This window comes from Magnolia sinica, chromosome 10, assembly GCF_029962835.1.
Source record: "Magnolia sinica isolate HGM2019 chromosome 10, MsV1, whole genome shotgun sequence".
Lineage (NCBI taxonomy): Eukaryota > Viridiplantae > Streptophyta > Magnoliopsida > Magnoliales > Magnoliaceae > Magnolia > Magnolia sinica.
In genome coordinates, this window is record NC_080582.1 from 86359427 (window position 1) to 86376673 (window position 17247).

Below are 17247 nucleotides of genomic sequence, written 5' to 3' on the forward strand. Positions count from 1 at the left end.
TGTAGTCCACGACATCGGATTTGAGGGACGATGTGAAATGACTAAAAACGATCTCATGTTTTCGCCCCTTGACAATGGCCGACCGATCGTTTATGGTGCACGTCTCACAGGTCCCAGGATGCACGAGAATGAGAGATCTGACCCATTCATTGGGCGTGGTTCGGTGTAAACATGCTCTATACTAAAATCAGGCCGTCCAATCAATGAATAGGCCATCATCGATCATGCGTTTGCCATCAGATGAGTCTAGCCCCGACTTTTTTGGCCGATGTACATCGACAGTGAGTACCGCTTGATGAACGGCCTAGATCTTGCACATGATGACATTGGCACTGTTAATTGCTTCCTCCATCTATCTAAGACTCAGAGCACGAATGGCAAGTGCAGAATGATTATTAAAAGGGGCTGCAACCATTCTCTTTTCTAAAAGTCACGTTTCAAATAATTCACGCTACCAAGTTAGTTGGACGGTAGGGCTGTGCACGAGTTGAGCTAGCTGGAACAACTCGCTCGAGTCAGCTCGGATTGACTCGGCTTGAATAGCTGACTTGGGCTGAGTCAAGCTAATTTTTTGTAGCTCGAGTTGAGTTCGACCATGGAGCATTTTAACTCGAACTCGACTCGATTTGAAGCTCGAACTCGAGTTCAACTCGGGTCAATTAATAAGTATATTATTTTCAATAGAGAAAGTTTCTACCTTACTTTTCTTATAACTTATTTGGTGGAATTTTTTTACTTCTTTTTTTCATTTTAGCTCTACAACAGTATGATTTCAATCTCTTGATATCTACTTCTCGGATGAGAAACCCAAGAAATCCGAGATGGGTTCTTCTAAGATTTGTTAGAGCTTCAAAAAAATCCAATGATCTAATTGGCGAAAGCTCTTTACTTGGATTTCTGATCTATGTTCTGCTCTGTTTCTTTTTTACTATTTAGATTTTTGTTGGTGGAAGAAGATCAATAACAGATCGGTTCTTACAGGTTTCCTCATCCAATTCGAAGCTTTATTTGATTTTTTCATCGGGTTTTGTTTTGATTCTCTTAAGATTTTTGAATTTTTCATTAATGGGGAAGGATCAAGAATAGAATCCATTACTTTCTCACCCAACAAGCTTGAGCTCAACTCGAGGTAAACTCGACTTGACTCGAACCACTAGCTCGACTCGAACTCGACTAGATAGCTTTGGCAAACAAGCCAAGCTTTAATGTTGAGCTCGAGGCCGAGCTTAAACTTGAGTACAGCATGGACAAGCCGAGTCGAGCTTGGCCCACTTCAACTCGACTCGGCTCGATGCCCACCTCTACTGGACGGTTAGGATCCTTCTGGGCCATGGATTTGGTGGGGCTCACCTAGTGATTGACCAGCCTGATTCTTTGAGGGAGCTGATTGTAACGTCCTGGATTTTCACTGTTTTGGATTTCAAAAAATTCTTAAATTTTTTTGTGTAATTAACTTATATTATTACTTATTGATCATTAGCATTCAATGTTAGTTTATACACGGGCGGTACCAGTAAAGAACTGCACAAGTCCAATTAATCAACCGTAGGAAGCTAACGAATTCGCCCAATCAATTGAACATCAAGTTTAGCCCCATGATTTACTCACATAGGGCCCAAATCTAATCGACCCATCGCTAACTAATCATGGCAATCATAACTAAATTAAAGATCTAATCAAAGCCGAGTCAGATAAGGTCTAGATCTTGACTAATAGACTAAATCAACCCCGTTACTCTTTTAGCCTAAAACTGAGGGTTTAGAGTAATCATGACCAAATCTCCACTTTCACTAGTTATAAATAGGCCACACTATGAACATGATTAATCCAAACCCTAATCATTACCCATGAGAAATCTCAATACCTAATTCATTCCAGAAATGCTCCGATTTTCCGAACAACCTCTAGACCGCTTGTTAGTGGGCCACTAGTTCCAAAACTATAGAATAATGTCCGTCTTACTGGACTTGACATCCATCGCGGGCATTGGACCTGAGTAGTGTCCAGAACCGCTCAACTTAAGTCAAAGGACGAGTGTATGAGAAGTGCAAATACCCTGAAGGAAGAAGCTGAAACTTAAATGAATTGGGTCGTCCACTCTTATGCAAAGTTGAGGATTTTGGATCGTCGATTTACGACCAAACTTCACATATGGAGTAAGGATATTTTCCTACTCATATCCATATAGCCGCAGCTCCAATCGACTATCGATGACCATTGAACAGACTTTTAATCATATCTTTCGATCGGTAAATCCAAATGGCGGGCCAAACATGTCCATACGTATACCATCATTAGGGCTAACTATTGTACGGTGTATATCAATATGTAAACCCCGTAGTGGGCCCTAGAGGCTAGAAAAACCCTCCCATGGAGCTAGTATAGTAAAAACCCAACCCATGGAGCTAGTTAGTAAAAACCCAACCCTTGGAGCCATTTACACCAAATCTGGCCCTATATAAGGGCTTCATTTGGGCACCCCTCTCCCCATACGAATTTACCCCAGAAGAAAGAAAGGGAGAAAGGGAGAAGAGAAAGAGGAAAAATGAGAAGAAAGGGAGAAGGAGGGCTTGGAAGCATAAGGGTTTGTGCACCTTCACCCTCTCATCTCCTCTATAGCAACATCATCCTTCATTAGTTTTGATTCAGCGACGATTGATGGTAAGTATGGAGTTATATTTGTAGGTTTAGGTCTTGAGTTAAATTCCTTTCAATTCTTACGAGCTTGTATGCTTATTTAGGCATTTCAACAATGATTTCCTAACACAATAACCCTATGGGCGCTGTAAATCAAGCGGATCGTCACAAGGTGCGGACTATTATCCTTAGGTGGCTTAGCACTAATTTTACTATGAGTTTAATGATTATGAATGTTAGGATGAGGTGTTTGAGTAATTTAGAGAGAACCTAGCCAAGACCCTATATGATAGGTCCCCCTAAATTTCATGAAATGAAGGAGTGTTGTTTATTTGTTCTTCTACATGATTGGGTTTGATTTTGGTGTGGCATGTTCATCCCATGTATGATTTTACTAAATTCTATGACATGATTGAGTGTTGTTTATTTGCTCTTCAACATGATTAGGCTTGATTTGGTATGGTGTGTTCATCTCATATGCGATCCTAGTATAACCTTTCTTGTGGCATGTATGATTGCATAATCCTTATTATATGAATGATGTGTAGCTCTTGTTCTCTTAGTTAACCCCACACAACACACATACACATTTATTTCATATTTTTGTTAGTAGTTGCAATTGTAAAAAAAATCTAAGTTTTTATATTTGATGTGTGAATGCATGACTTCACTTGGGTTAGAAGACAAATCCTGAATTGTTAGAATATTATTGAACGACGTCAAATCCCTGGGTTGGTCAAGGAACTGAGGTGGGAGAGGGTGGTCCCGTTGGTAGGACCATCCTGCGGCTAAACCAGTGGATTTGGGCGGATGCGAATGGGCGACAGTAGTTGGACTACATGGGTCGCTTGTACTCGATGTCGTCCGTCACGTGCTCGCCTGAACTCGCACGGTCTTGTTCGCTTACTGACCAACCATGTTTGTTAGGCATGTCTACTCACGCCTATATGGAACCTGGAACACCCTCAACCACTGAAGCCTATTGATAACCATTTGAAACCGATCCATTGACTCGAGAGCCGAGCATGGTGGAATAGGACATTTTTTCTGTGTTGTCAGCCTACGTTGGGGTGACGAGCCTCCACATAATGACCGCGAGTGATCCCTCTTCTTAACACTCCCCATGTGTTTGAAATCGGGGATGGAGAACCCGATGGGATCAAGGATCGCGGGGTCCTGGCCTCGCACATTGAAGGCAATGATACGTGGGGTGTACTAGTTTTTCCAATCTGCTGGATAAACGAAATTAACTAAATACTTGGTGTAACATCCCGTCCAATCGATACAGTGTCCTGAGGCGTTCACGTAGGATTTTTCCGCAGGACCGAACGTTTAAAACATTCGTGGCAGGGATACCATAAACTAATTAACCTAGAATTAGCTCGTTTGAGTAAACCAGACAGGCCTTGGCAAGACTAAGTGCGGGCCGCCAAGCTGGATGACCATTTACACTGAGTAACAACCCGTACGGGCTATACCGCGACGCCGAAAGGTCAGAAAAATCTAATAATTTAGGGAAACATAGAGCTCACTAGGCTTGTGGTCCATCGCGGACCGCGGACCCGGCAGACACCTAGAAGTGGGATCTGGCACTGACTAAATGCACCCCCACCCATGCCAGGACCAAATCTGGCGCTTGCAGATGGAACCAAGATTCCAGGTTATCCGACCATCGGATCTCTTCCATATTTACCATGGAGGTCTAATGGATTTTTCTACACCTGTCCACCAACTCTGGGACCTGATCATGGGTCGGTGACCGTCGATCACAAATTGGACCCGTACGGTCAAACCCCTGGCCCGATCGTCCCCAAATTTTGCGTGGCCCTTCATCGGGCCATGAAGCACCCATCCTAAAAATTTCATAGCCTGAGGACCACCAGAATTACTCAAATCACTAGAATGGACCCTACAGGGCCGTTTAAAGATCAAAACCGTTGACTCAAACCCCACAATCGTCCATCCGTTTGTTCTTAAATTTTACGCGGGCCCTAATCAGGCCATAGGGCACCTACCCACCGAATTTGGTGGCCGAGGGAGTGTTAGGGCCACTCCAACTTTAAAAGGGAGACCTAGTAGGCTATTTTAGAAATTTGAGGGAACTTGGGGCTAAAAGGCCCAAGTCTAGGGAATAAACCCTATCTCTCATAACTCTCTCTCCCACTTGCTACAACCACCAAGAGAGAAGGAGAGTAAAGGAGAGTAAAGAGGAGAAATAGAGAAGAAGAGATCCAAGGTGGACCCTAGATCAAGGTGGGGCCCCAAGTGAGCAAACCCCTCCAACTCCTTGCCTCTCTTACTAGGGGAAACTCTTCCCCTTGGCTTCTACTATCGACCGTGGGTTGCCTAGGTAAGGTTTTCACCTTTTCTTCTTGAAATTCATGTAGAAAGGTGGGTTTGTTTGAAATTCTAACATACAACAACTTGGTTTAGGGATTCCGACCGATCGACCTGGAAGCCCTCTTTCTTAGGGCGTTTTTCCAAATCTCCAACGAGCCATAGGTGCAGACTATTACTCCTAGGTGGCCTAGCACCAATTTCAATATGAGTTTAATGATTATGATTGCTTGGTTAATGCATTTAAGAGTGTAGAGGAAACCTAGAAATTTATGTCTATTTTAATGGTATGGAATTATATGTGTTATTTGATTTCCTCACACGATGTTATTCTTGCTTTTCATATGACTTGTTGAATTTGATTATTGCTTGTGGATGACTTGTTGGATTACTCATATGATGATGCCTTATAATACATGTGCCTTATCAATCTTCATGTTGTTGTTTCTATGAGTTGTAGGAAGTGAGCAACTTCCTCACCAACACACACAATACATGCACCATTGCTCATAAATTGTGTGAACTTGCTTATTAGACGAGTCTGATTTATATGATTGAGGTGAGAGAACATGATTACGATTTTGCTTGTTGATACCCCTGTCTGTTGACATATTGTGTACCACCATTCAAACCATAAGGTTGGCCAAGGAAACGAGGAAAGCTAAGGCGGTCTTGTTGGTAGGACCGCCTTGAGGCTAAACCCACGGATTTGTGCGAGTGTGTGTGGGTGACTGTAGTTAGACTACGTGGGTTGCTTGCACCCGATGTCGTTCCGCCATGCGCTCGCTTGGACTCGTGCGGTCTAGCCTACTGTCTGGCCAACCATGATTGTTAACCCTGTTTGCTCATATTTGTATGGAACCTAGGACTCCCCATAACCATTGTAGCCTAACAACAACCCACTCGAAATCAGTCCACAGCCTCGTGAGCCGGGCATGGTGGAATGGGACACTGTGTCCGAGCTGTCGGCCTACGCTGGGGTACCGCGCCTCCCCGTAGTGACCGCGAGCGATCCCTTTCTCTTGGCACTCCTCATGTACTTGAAGTCGGGGATGAGGAACCCGACGGGATCACGGACTGCGGGGCCTCGACCTCACGCATTGGGAGGCCTTGGCCTCGCACTCAGATCAGGGCATTAATAGGTGGGGTGTACCAGTTTTCCCAATCTGTTGGATGAATAAACCTAACTAAGAACTCGGTTAACACGACCGCATTGCATCGCATTAGTTAGGTTGGCGACTCGGCAGTCGAGGTCGCACTGAGGGAGTGTTGGCATTGGCGATCGTTAGATGGTGTCGCACGAGGGAGCGTTGTGGTGAGGGCATGCATCATGTCATGCTGCATACATGCGCATTAATAAGATTACTTAGGCGTATGTGATTGTCTGCTTTTCATTAAAATCATGTTAAAATTGTTGCCTGTGATAACTTGAGATTAATAGCACCCACTGAGTTGATCACTCACTCCCACTCTGGGACGGTGTTTTAAAACACCAACCAGACCCTTTTATAGATGCAGGTGACTCGGGACTGGAGGAGCCTGGCGAGCCGAGCCTGGACGAGGAGGTCGAGCTATCATACTTCCAACTGATGGAGGGTTCGCCGCCTGCTTGAGGGGCGGGATAGGATGGATGAGCAATGGGCTCAGTCTCATTCTTTTGGACATTATATTCTTTTGTTGTTTTGATTGGGCAACGCCTTGGGCGACCCATTTATTTTTGGACCTGTACATATATACATCGGCCTCTTTCATTTCAGCAGACTTGTGCGATCATGTTTCATGTTCAGAGAATTTCAGACTGCGCAACTTAAACAACTTAAATGCATAATAATGAAAATCTGTAATAGTGACTCTCGGGAACTCGAGAGTTGAGCGGATGCGCGACCCCCGATTTCCAGGGCGTTATACTTGGCTAACATTATCCATATATCGCATTAACCAGGATTTGACGACTTGGCAGCTGAGATCGCAATGAGGGAGTGTTGGTTATGCGCGATCGTTAGACGAAGTCGCTCGAGGGAGTGTTGTTGCGAGGTCATGCATCATATCATAATACATACATATGCATTAACAAGACTATTTAGGGATCTGTGAATGTATGTTTTTCATTAAATTCATCATATAATTGATGCTTGTTGTAACTTAAGGCTAATAATAATCACTGAGTTAGCTACTCACTCCTACTCTGAGACGGTGTTTTAAAACACCAACCAGACCCTTTAGTAGATGCAAGTGAGGCAGAGCTCGACGAGCCGAGCGAGGTGAGAAAGGATAGAGAAGAGGAGCTTCCCTGCTTCCAGCTTATGGGCGGATCACCATAGACTGCGGGTTGTTTATGGGTTGTTGAGTAGGGATCTAGTGCACAATTTTCTTTGGGCATTTCTTATATAAATTTTGTCAGGCAATGCCTTGTGCGACCCGTTTGATATTCTATAGACTTGTATTTCTTAGTCGCATTTATTTCAGTAGATTAGTTGTGGTTGTGGTTAATGTTCCAGCCGATTCCTTTATTGCCCATTTAAACTAATCTATGTACAAATCACCATAATTAGGATATAAATGACACCCGAGAATTTGGAGGCCGAGTTCCTACACCACACGGCCCTTGAAAATCTGAGGTGTTACACTGATCTTCATGATGAAGCACTCACGCCTTAGCAAGATTTCGTCACTTATGAGTACTCGAACCTTTGACATGGTGTTGAAACTCATGTGAGTCTACCACTAGGGCGAGAGCAAGGACCCAAGATAATATATCGTACACATGATATGTTAATGATATCCAAAATAATTTAGCTGTCAGCCGCTAAGCTAATATCACTAAAATGATCCCAATAGTCAAAACATCAGCCATGTAAATTGATGGCTGAAAAACATCATGCGTTGCTCATTTGTGAAAATATGCTTGTGGCCCACTCAAGGTTTGGAATTTCTTCATTTTTTTTATATAATATATACTTTGATAACATAAGTAAACTAATTTTGAATTTTAAAATTAATTTATTAATCAAATTCTATAAATATATTATAAAATTGTTAATGTAATTTTATTTTAAAATTTAGTGCAGTTCAACTCCAAATTGTCAAACACAATTGAGAACTTAGAATCCCTTTAATTTTAGTGTAATTGTGATTTGGATTTACAATCCATTCCAAATACAAGCTCCCAAACCAGCCTAAGGATATTTTTCACTCATGTAATCAAAAGCTCTTTACAACTCGTTGCGGTGTCCGTATGACATCTACTTCATCTAATAGTTTAGTCATTTATATTTAGCATTTTATCATAAAAATGAGACAAATCCAAAACTCAAACATCCAATGTTACTAGAAAAATTGGAGATGGAAACACTCACCGTTGAAACCCTCCAAGGTATATCTTAAAGCCATCCAACCCCATTTATATAGTCATTCCCACCCGGGAAAATTATCTTCCCGATCGATAACTTTCATGTGTGTAATAATGTTTCAATGGTGGATGTTCAACCCCCCCTTTTCTTCTATCAAGGCCCACTTGAGTTTTTTATTTGCCTATTTTTTTAATTTACATTTTTTAAAAACTAATTAATGGAGTGAATGGCATTGGGAGATTGCAGCAGCCTGCAAATATTTAGGATTGCTCAACCAATCTAATTTTCGGATTGTGACTGAGGGACTGTAAATTCAACAATTTAAACAGTTTAAATGAGTTAATATTTGCCACGTGTACATCTTCTGAGTAACTGCATATTAAGTGTGATAATCTGCCAGAGTATCAAACAACTCCCCCTTAGTAAAAGATGAAATTAATAAACCTGGCCTCTTAACTCTAAAGCTTTGAGATTCTGTTGGGGCCCACCTTATCATGCTGAATTCAATCACATGGCGAGCCCATTTGTGGTTGAGGATGCCTAAAATCTCTCCATTCAGATGATGCCGATTATCCCATTTTGGCCCCATCAAATGCGGACCATTGATTGCAATTGTCCCTCTAGGTTGTATAATTAGAACATCAAAGACATTGATACTCTGACAGAGTGTGATGGATGATACGCAGGCTGTGAGAATTTGTAAATGTGGCACGCAAGGGCCAAACTATAGGTCCCAGTTTAGATGTATCATGAACCAAATATTGCACTTTTTTCACTAACTGTCAAATTGGCGGGCAAATATCCAACGGTCCTATTTAATTGAAGAAGAATCAATGAATCTGAGGTAAGGATGGATCAACATATCTGATTTTGGGATAGTGACTTATTAACAGTGGGTTCCACAATTTAATCTGTCTGATTTGAGTTGGTGCATTCCACAAGTACAGTTTCTAACTCCATGTGTATCATGCATCGTACGCTGCCAGAGTATTAAATAACTCCCACCTACTTGATCAACGAACCCTATGGGCCCACAAAGATGTCATCTTACATCCACACCGTACATTGGTTTCTCGGGATCATGTTAGGGTGTGATCCCAAAAATGAGGCAGATCTAAGACTCACCTCGAGCACACCATGAGAAACAGTGGGATAACATCACGTCAAAGAGAAACGCTCGCATCCAACGGGTTGGACTGTGATTGTCCGTCCACACAGAGGATAACTTACAACTTATCATGTGTATGTAAAATCCACTCCATCCAATAGGTTGAAATTATTGTGAGAATAACCATAAAATATATCCCATCCATTCATCGGGAGAGATACTCAAAATCATAGATATCCGTTGATAAATAACAAAATATAAATGTGGTATGCATATAATTGAATGGGGTAGATTTTTTCCCAAGATAGTAATCGTAGTGTAGTCAACCTATTTAATGGGTTGGATGTCGCAAGAACATAAAATAATAAAGTTAACAATTGGATGGATGAATACTTCTCGTCCAATAAGTTGGATATAACTCATATAAGCATTTTTCCGTATACATATGTATGTACTCTCTCTCTCTCTCTCTGTATATATATTATGTATATGGGAAAAGGTACGATGACGTTGACCTCACATGAAGCTTCCCACGAGGTCGAGTTTTGTGGGGCCCACCGTGATCTATGTTTGGCATTACCCCATCAATCAGATGCCCCTCTCCATAGTAGGCCACAGGCCTAAAAATCATGCCTATTTATCACTTAGGTGGGCCATACTACTTACAACAGTTGAGAGTGGATATCCACCATTGAAACCTTCATGATTATTTATAAGGCCAAGTAAGATGTAATTCATAAATCCAACCCATCCATTGTGTGTGCTGCACTTAGATGAGGGAACACACCAAGTTTCAACCGTATCCAAGACTTAGATGGGTCCCACTAAGTGATTTTAGATGTTTTAGGGATGATTTCACTGTTTCAAATGGCGTGATCCACTTAAGTTCGGGATACTGATAATTTTTTAGATATAACATAACATAAAGGGGACCCAGAAAATGCACGATATGGATTTCCGACATAGATCAAGGTAGGGTCCACATAGCTCAATATCATGGGAAGCTCCCATGAGGTCGACCTCACAGTACCATTTCCAATATATGGGAAAAATATTATTTATTTATTGTACAAATCATGGGGCACTAATCAGACGGTCCATGTCTCTCGGTGACATTTGGGTCATGTGATCCACGTCAGCACGTTCTATTTTAATTAAATTTTTTTTTTTTTTGCCTTGTTTTAATGAAGGTCTGATTCTCCTTTATCCCTAATTAATGTAATACCTTATTAACTGGCTGTAATTAAGATGCATTTTGGTCATCTCAACTAATAATCTATCCCCAGATGAGTCTAATCATGTTTATGCATATGAGAGAGAGAGCACCATAAGTTATGGTGTTCCTAATTGCATATGGACATGTGCATAGGCCAATCAAATGATCTGGACACTCCATTAGGTCCAACCTGAACTCATGGACCATTAGAAGTGTTCAGCTCGCTCAATTCAACTCGAAAAAGATTGACTTGCCTCGGCTCAAAATTGGATTCAAGCTGAGTCGAGCCGAGTTCAAGCTTGACTCGAATCTCAACTCGACTCAGATTGAATCTCAACTCGAATTGACTTAAATTGAATTGACTCGGTGAGTCAATTATCTTGATATTGATGTCGCTCCCGACTGTTTGATGAAATAACTCAACTAAGTGTTGTTTCGGGTGCATACATTCTCCGTAGGATCGGCTAGTGGCGAGGAATAGAGGTGTACATGAGTTGAACCGAGTTGAGCTTGGCACAACTTGACCTAGCTCGGCCACTAGCTAACCCCAGCTTGAACTCGGCTCGGCTCGGTCCTCGAGCTTGATTGGCCAACTCGACTCGGTTTGGTCAACAGCTCGGGCTAGTTCGTTCCGACTTCTAGCCAAGATCGAGTTGAGTTCACCTCTGCAGCATTTTCAAAGACACATGAACTGCACTCTCAAATTCTCATTGTCTGTGAAATAGTAGCAACGATTTTACAGGTATTTCATCAAACACCTTGTAGGCAACATCAAAATCAAGAAAAAAATGGTATTTGTTCCTTCCTTGCCACCAGCCGACACTTGGTTGGGTCATTTCATCAAACACTTGGTGAGCAACATTAATATCAAAGTAATTGAGTCACCGAACTGGTTCGATCCAAGTTCGGTTCGAGTTGGGTTTGATCCGAGTCGAGTCAAGCTCGGCCAAGCTCGAACTCAGTTCGAAATTCTTTCAAGCTCAAAAAATTAGCTCAACTCAGCTCGAACTCAATTTCGAACCGAGTTGAATGAAGCTTTTTTGAGTTGATTTGAGTGAGCTAACCGAGCTAACTCAATTCATGTACAGCCCTAGTGAGGAAGCAATGGATATGGAACAAATCATCAAATAATAATTTTAAAAAAAAAATAAAAAAACTTTACCCCTCACATGTCGATTTTGATGCTAATCGCTGAGTATTTAATGAAATAAGTATAAAGTCTAATTACTATTTTGTATTATGTGAGAAATTGAAGATGTACTCTATATGTTTGATAAAATGTTGCATGTGCTTGAGCTTGACCTAAACTAGCCTGAGCTATTGACCAAACCAATCCGAACCGGCCATTCAGTTCGAGATAGGGTTAGCTACTGGCCGAGCTGAGCTAAGGTGAGCCAAGCTCAACTCAGTTCAACTCGTGTATATTTCTATGGACCACCATGCCCAAACAATACCAATCCCATGATCCTATCCGTCCAAAAGTTATCCTTTTACATAGGGATCACATGATCTAGCGATTCTTCGTAACCATGAAAGGGAGGATGATCACGTACAATATGGATGCATGGAAATTACCATATGTTTGAACTGGATACAACATCACTCCCTTCTCCCCATTGCATCCATGTATATTAATCAAATTAAGAAATAAAATTTCAAATCTTGTCCCTTTACTTTAGGGTGCATTTTTTAATTGCTGCAACCAAACGCACCCTTTGGAAGTGAATGGCCTGTCAATTTGGACAGCACCATCTCTTTTCCATAAACAATCCTGGCCATCCACTTGATGCCACTTTTCAGTGGTCCATGAAGCTTGGGCTGTACCATTTATGTCACATGTGTGGAAGATCCTGTCCATAAATAAGGTGGGCCACGTCATGAACACTTCTAGGTATGAAAATCAGGCCGATCCATGCAGAGAACGGAAGACAACATCAATATCAATAGACAGACGATCCTCTGACTTAGTTACTGGTGTGGGCTACCCAATGAGTGGATGGGCCTTTTTCACTTCCGTCCTGTCCTTAATAGATAGTATATTCTCCGTACAAGAGCCTTGTTCGTGAGGCCTTGACCATGGGGTGCATCTTGATGTATTTGTTGTATATCCATACTGTTCATCCATTTTGCTACCTCATTTTAGAGCATATGAAAAGATGAAGTAGATTTAAAACTTAGATGGATCACACCGTAGAAAACAGTAGTTATTAAATGCTCACCTTTAAAATTTTTGCAGGCTACAAAAGTTTTGGATCTAAGCTGGTATTTTTATTTTTCCTTCATCCAACCAATGACCTTGTTGACAGGTTGGATGGCAAATAAACCACATGGTAGGTCCTATGAAGTTTTTAATAGCCCAAGTTCAATAACTATTATTTCCCATGGTGTGGTCAAGCTGAAATTTAGGCCTACTTCATTTTTGAGCTCATACTCTAAAATAAGCTGGTAAAATCAAATGGACAACATTTATATAGAATAAATACATCAAGGTGGCCCCACCTCACTAACGCTCTACATATATGACACGTTAGCTATGGAAAATGGTTGTATATTAACTGATGAGGAATCCGGATCCTCTATTTGCCATAAATAAGAAATTCTTATTTTTCTTCATCGTAATGGGTCCATCTCATCGCTAACATTATCAACCTTTGTGCATTAAATGATGTGTATGATGACGTGGCTCAATTAAATTGCAGCAAACGTGACTTTATATAGTACCCGAGTTCACTTATGATATGCTTGTTGTATCTATGATTATTTATCTTTTTGATCATGTGATAGAAATTGCGTGGATGGATGAGTTTCTTGTATTTAATCAAGAAAGAAGGCCCACCAATCAAGCCTCGTGGGCGGCTTTTACAAGATCTTGGTCATCCTTAAACCTCTTCTGGCTATAATTTATGAAGATTGTTTTCCGTCTGTCGCCACTCGCTATCCTGCGTGTGTCTTCCCACTCACTGGGGCCCACATGTTGAGTGGTCCGATAATCACAACCGTTGATAGAAAGGACACGGTGAGAAACTTAAGCGAACAGATCGATTTGACCATCTGTAGATGAATTTAGAGAGAAAAGAAAAATTTCAATGGCTTAGAACTTAAGTCTAAAAAATCAATGAAGTATTATCATGGGGAAATAGCTTGCTTATGTTAGCAACGAGAATATCAACGGTTCAAATCATCAGAGTATTGCAGCATATGGGCCCCGGTGTGTGGCGACACACGCTAGCCTCTGAGTCTCGACGGAGGGAAAAAAAACCCCATATTGCTGACCTCTTCAGAAATCCTCGCAGCCTTTCCGTATAACTACTATATCTGAGAATAATACTCCGCCAGAGTGCAATGGTTCATATGCATGACATGTGGGGTAGATGTAACTAATAAATGGTCCAAATCACAGGACGTTAGATGAGTGGCAGATAAAAAATTACATTTAATTGATGTTCTAATGAACGGATGAAATCAAAGCAGACGTCCATTAACGGGCGGCTAGGATCGTCTCATCAATCTGATCTTGGGTATGATCCATCAATAGCAGATCTTTTGATTTAGGACGTTTGATTCAAGTCGCACGTATGTCACGTGTACAACTGCTTGAGTGCATGCGTACGAACCATCACTCACCCTCGCCCGATTATCAAATGATTCCTCCAACCATGACGGATCCGTTGCTTTCTTGCTCCCATGACGGGAGTATGTGCCTCTAAGCACGCCGAGTTAAAAAAAGATGACTCTGACTCGCTTTGCTTTTTAAGCATGCTGAGTTAAAAAAGGTGACTCGAGCGTGTAACGCTTTGGTTTTTTTTTTTTTTTTAAAATTACAGCATGGGTTGTCCTTGACTCTTCTTTAGGGGGACACTATTTCCTACAAGTGCACACAATTACCTACATGTATATCAAGTAATGCTAGAGAGGTGAGTAGAACTACATCTATAGGGAGCAAACCCACTATGCTGGCCGTTCATTGAAACCACGTTGGAAAGTCATGCTTTTGTAGGGAAAGCAGATTAGCTGGTGTACCACACACCACCAATTACTAATGTGTTGATCTTATTGATTGATGTCTTAAATTTGTAAATTGACAGGTCTGTCGATGACAAGTTCGATGCTATCGAGAGGACTTTCGATGCCATTGGAAAAATTTAAAATTTATCGAATTGGTTGCTGGACACTTTAGGTGCCATGTTCAATGACATTGAAGGTCTGATCGATACCATCAGTAAAATCTAGGAATTTCATGTTTAATTGCTGGAACGTTTTGGTCATTAGTTCGATGCCATTGAAGTGGGCTTGATGCCATTGACGGTCTATCGATACCATCGAAGTTACATCAAAGTGAGTTTGATGCCATCGACGGTCTGTCGATGCTATCGAAGGTGTTACCGAACATATGCGCAGAGTTGCATTTATGTAGAATTTGTTTCTGATTTTCATTACGATTCTCTTAGAGGCTATATATCGGGGTGTAATCAGGATCAAAGGGTTCTAATTTGTTCCTATGGTTTTCAAGGGCTTGTAAGGGGATATTCGAGGCTTATTCGAATTGAGTATTCTCTTTATCTCTTGTAATTTTTTGCTTTCATAGTGACATCTGTCTCTTTGTGTCGTGATTTTTTCTGGAGAGGATTTTTCCACATTAAATTTGGAGTGTTTGTGCTTATAATTGGTTGTGCCATTGGAATACTTGCCTTATTTATCTCTGTGTGCTTCCGCGGTCCCTCAATAAATCTCACTAAGTTCTGTGATTCCCATCATAAGGTATGTGTTATATCCCAATTGTCCTCCCATTTGGCGAGTTCGTTGTAATGCTTGAGCCAAAAAATAAGACAAATCCACATATTAAGTGGACCACACTATAAAAAATAGTCGACGATTGAACGTCCACCATTGAAACTCTTTTAGGGTTATAGAAGTTTTGGATTAACATGATATTTGTTTTTCCTCTTCATCTAGGTATGTGTGACCTTATGAATATATTGGATGGAAAGTAAATGTTATGGTGGGCCCTGTGAATGTTTTAATGATGAAAATCATCGTCCCAATTGCTATTTATGGTGTGGTCCACTTAAGCTTTGGATACAAACTATTTTTGGGGTCATGCTCTATAATGATACCGCAAAATGGATGAACAATGTGGATATAATAAATACATCAATTTGGGGCCATGTAACTTTGATCTCCTTTGAACTGCTCATATAACTCGGAGCTCATGGAGCAGCCGCGGTCGTCTTGGCATGACCCATACCTACACCAGCCAAACCGATGGTGTGTGGTGCACCCGCCTATGTAACATAGCCCATTTATTTCCATCATTTTCCTACTAATGATATTACCATAGTACAATCATACACTCTAAATGCTTGAATTATTAGAGGATGACCTATTAATATATATCAAGAAACCTTAACACTACAACAGTTTGCAAGTGCTATGCGAGGGGCCCACCAAGGTGTGCATGTGCAACACCACGTCTGCCACCTGAATTTGGAGGCTATTGAATGATTATCGATTGTTTTTTATTATCAGGCCCACCATGTTGAGTACACATACCTACCAAACTCTTGCATTACCTTAGCTTCACTATGACGAAGGAATAACACAATAATATGACTTATATTATTATTACATCATAGAAAATAATGGACAACTAATAATTGGACTATAAAACCACTCTGCAGTTTATATTATAGTTGCATTAGCTTGATTTGGGCATCCAACCATGGTGATCAGGAGACCCTATTGGATGAGTTAGATGCCATAAACATAATCTAGCCATACATAAAACACTAGTAGAATAAGGTTTTTCTACAAGGACTTGCAGAGATTTAGGGCTTGGTCGCATGTGAAAAGGGTACGAGATGGGCATTTTCTATTTCTTTGTTAGATTAGCTAAGCTAAGCCCATGTACAAGGAACTCTACAGAACCATCTCTTACAAACACACGTCAGAGTGATGTGCATATTAGGGCCTATCCATTAAATGACCTCACAGATGGCCCACAAAAGAAAGTGCAAAAGAGGTGGTCCATATTTAAAGGAAAAGAATTAAATTTTGGAATATTCCCATATAAGAGCTTTTTCAGATATCCTTATCAACAATGAAAACCATTATATAAAATTATTAAAACATGACATCAGATTCAACCTTATACATGGCATACAGTCTTATAAAAATATAGACCATCTACGCCGATGACCCAACTTCAAATGGAGCACAATCTATAAATTGCAACAAGAACATGATATTTACCATTTTATCGTACTATTAGAATATGGACAACTCATTATTTTACTTATAACGAGCGATTGATAGCTAATATTTTTGAAATGGTGGTATGAGTCTAGTTTTATTTTTATAGATAATTATATATAGCCTTACTTTCTAAAATCATTGGATGTCCACTAATTAAAATTTATACCATTTATGCTATTTATTTATAAAGAAAAGTTTTAAGTGATGAAACAACCGATTAGGGAGGCTTTTTTTTTTTTTTTGTTTTCCTTCCTCGCGCGACTAAAGACTTAGATTGTGTGGTAATCCCAGCACCATGTAGCTAAGTGGTTATGGGATGTGGATGGATTAGGGCACATGCCATGGTA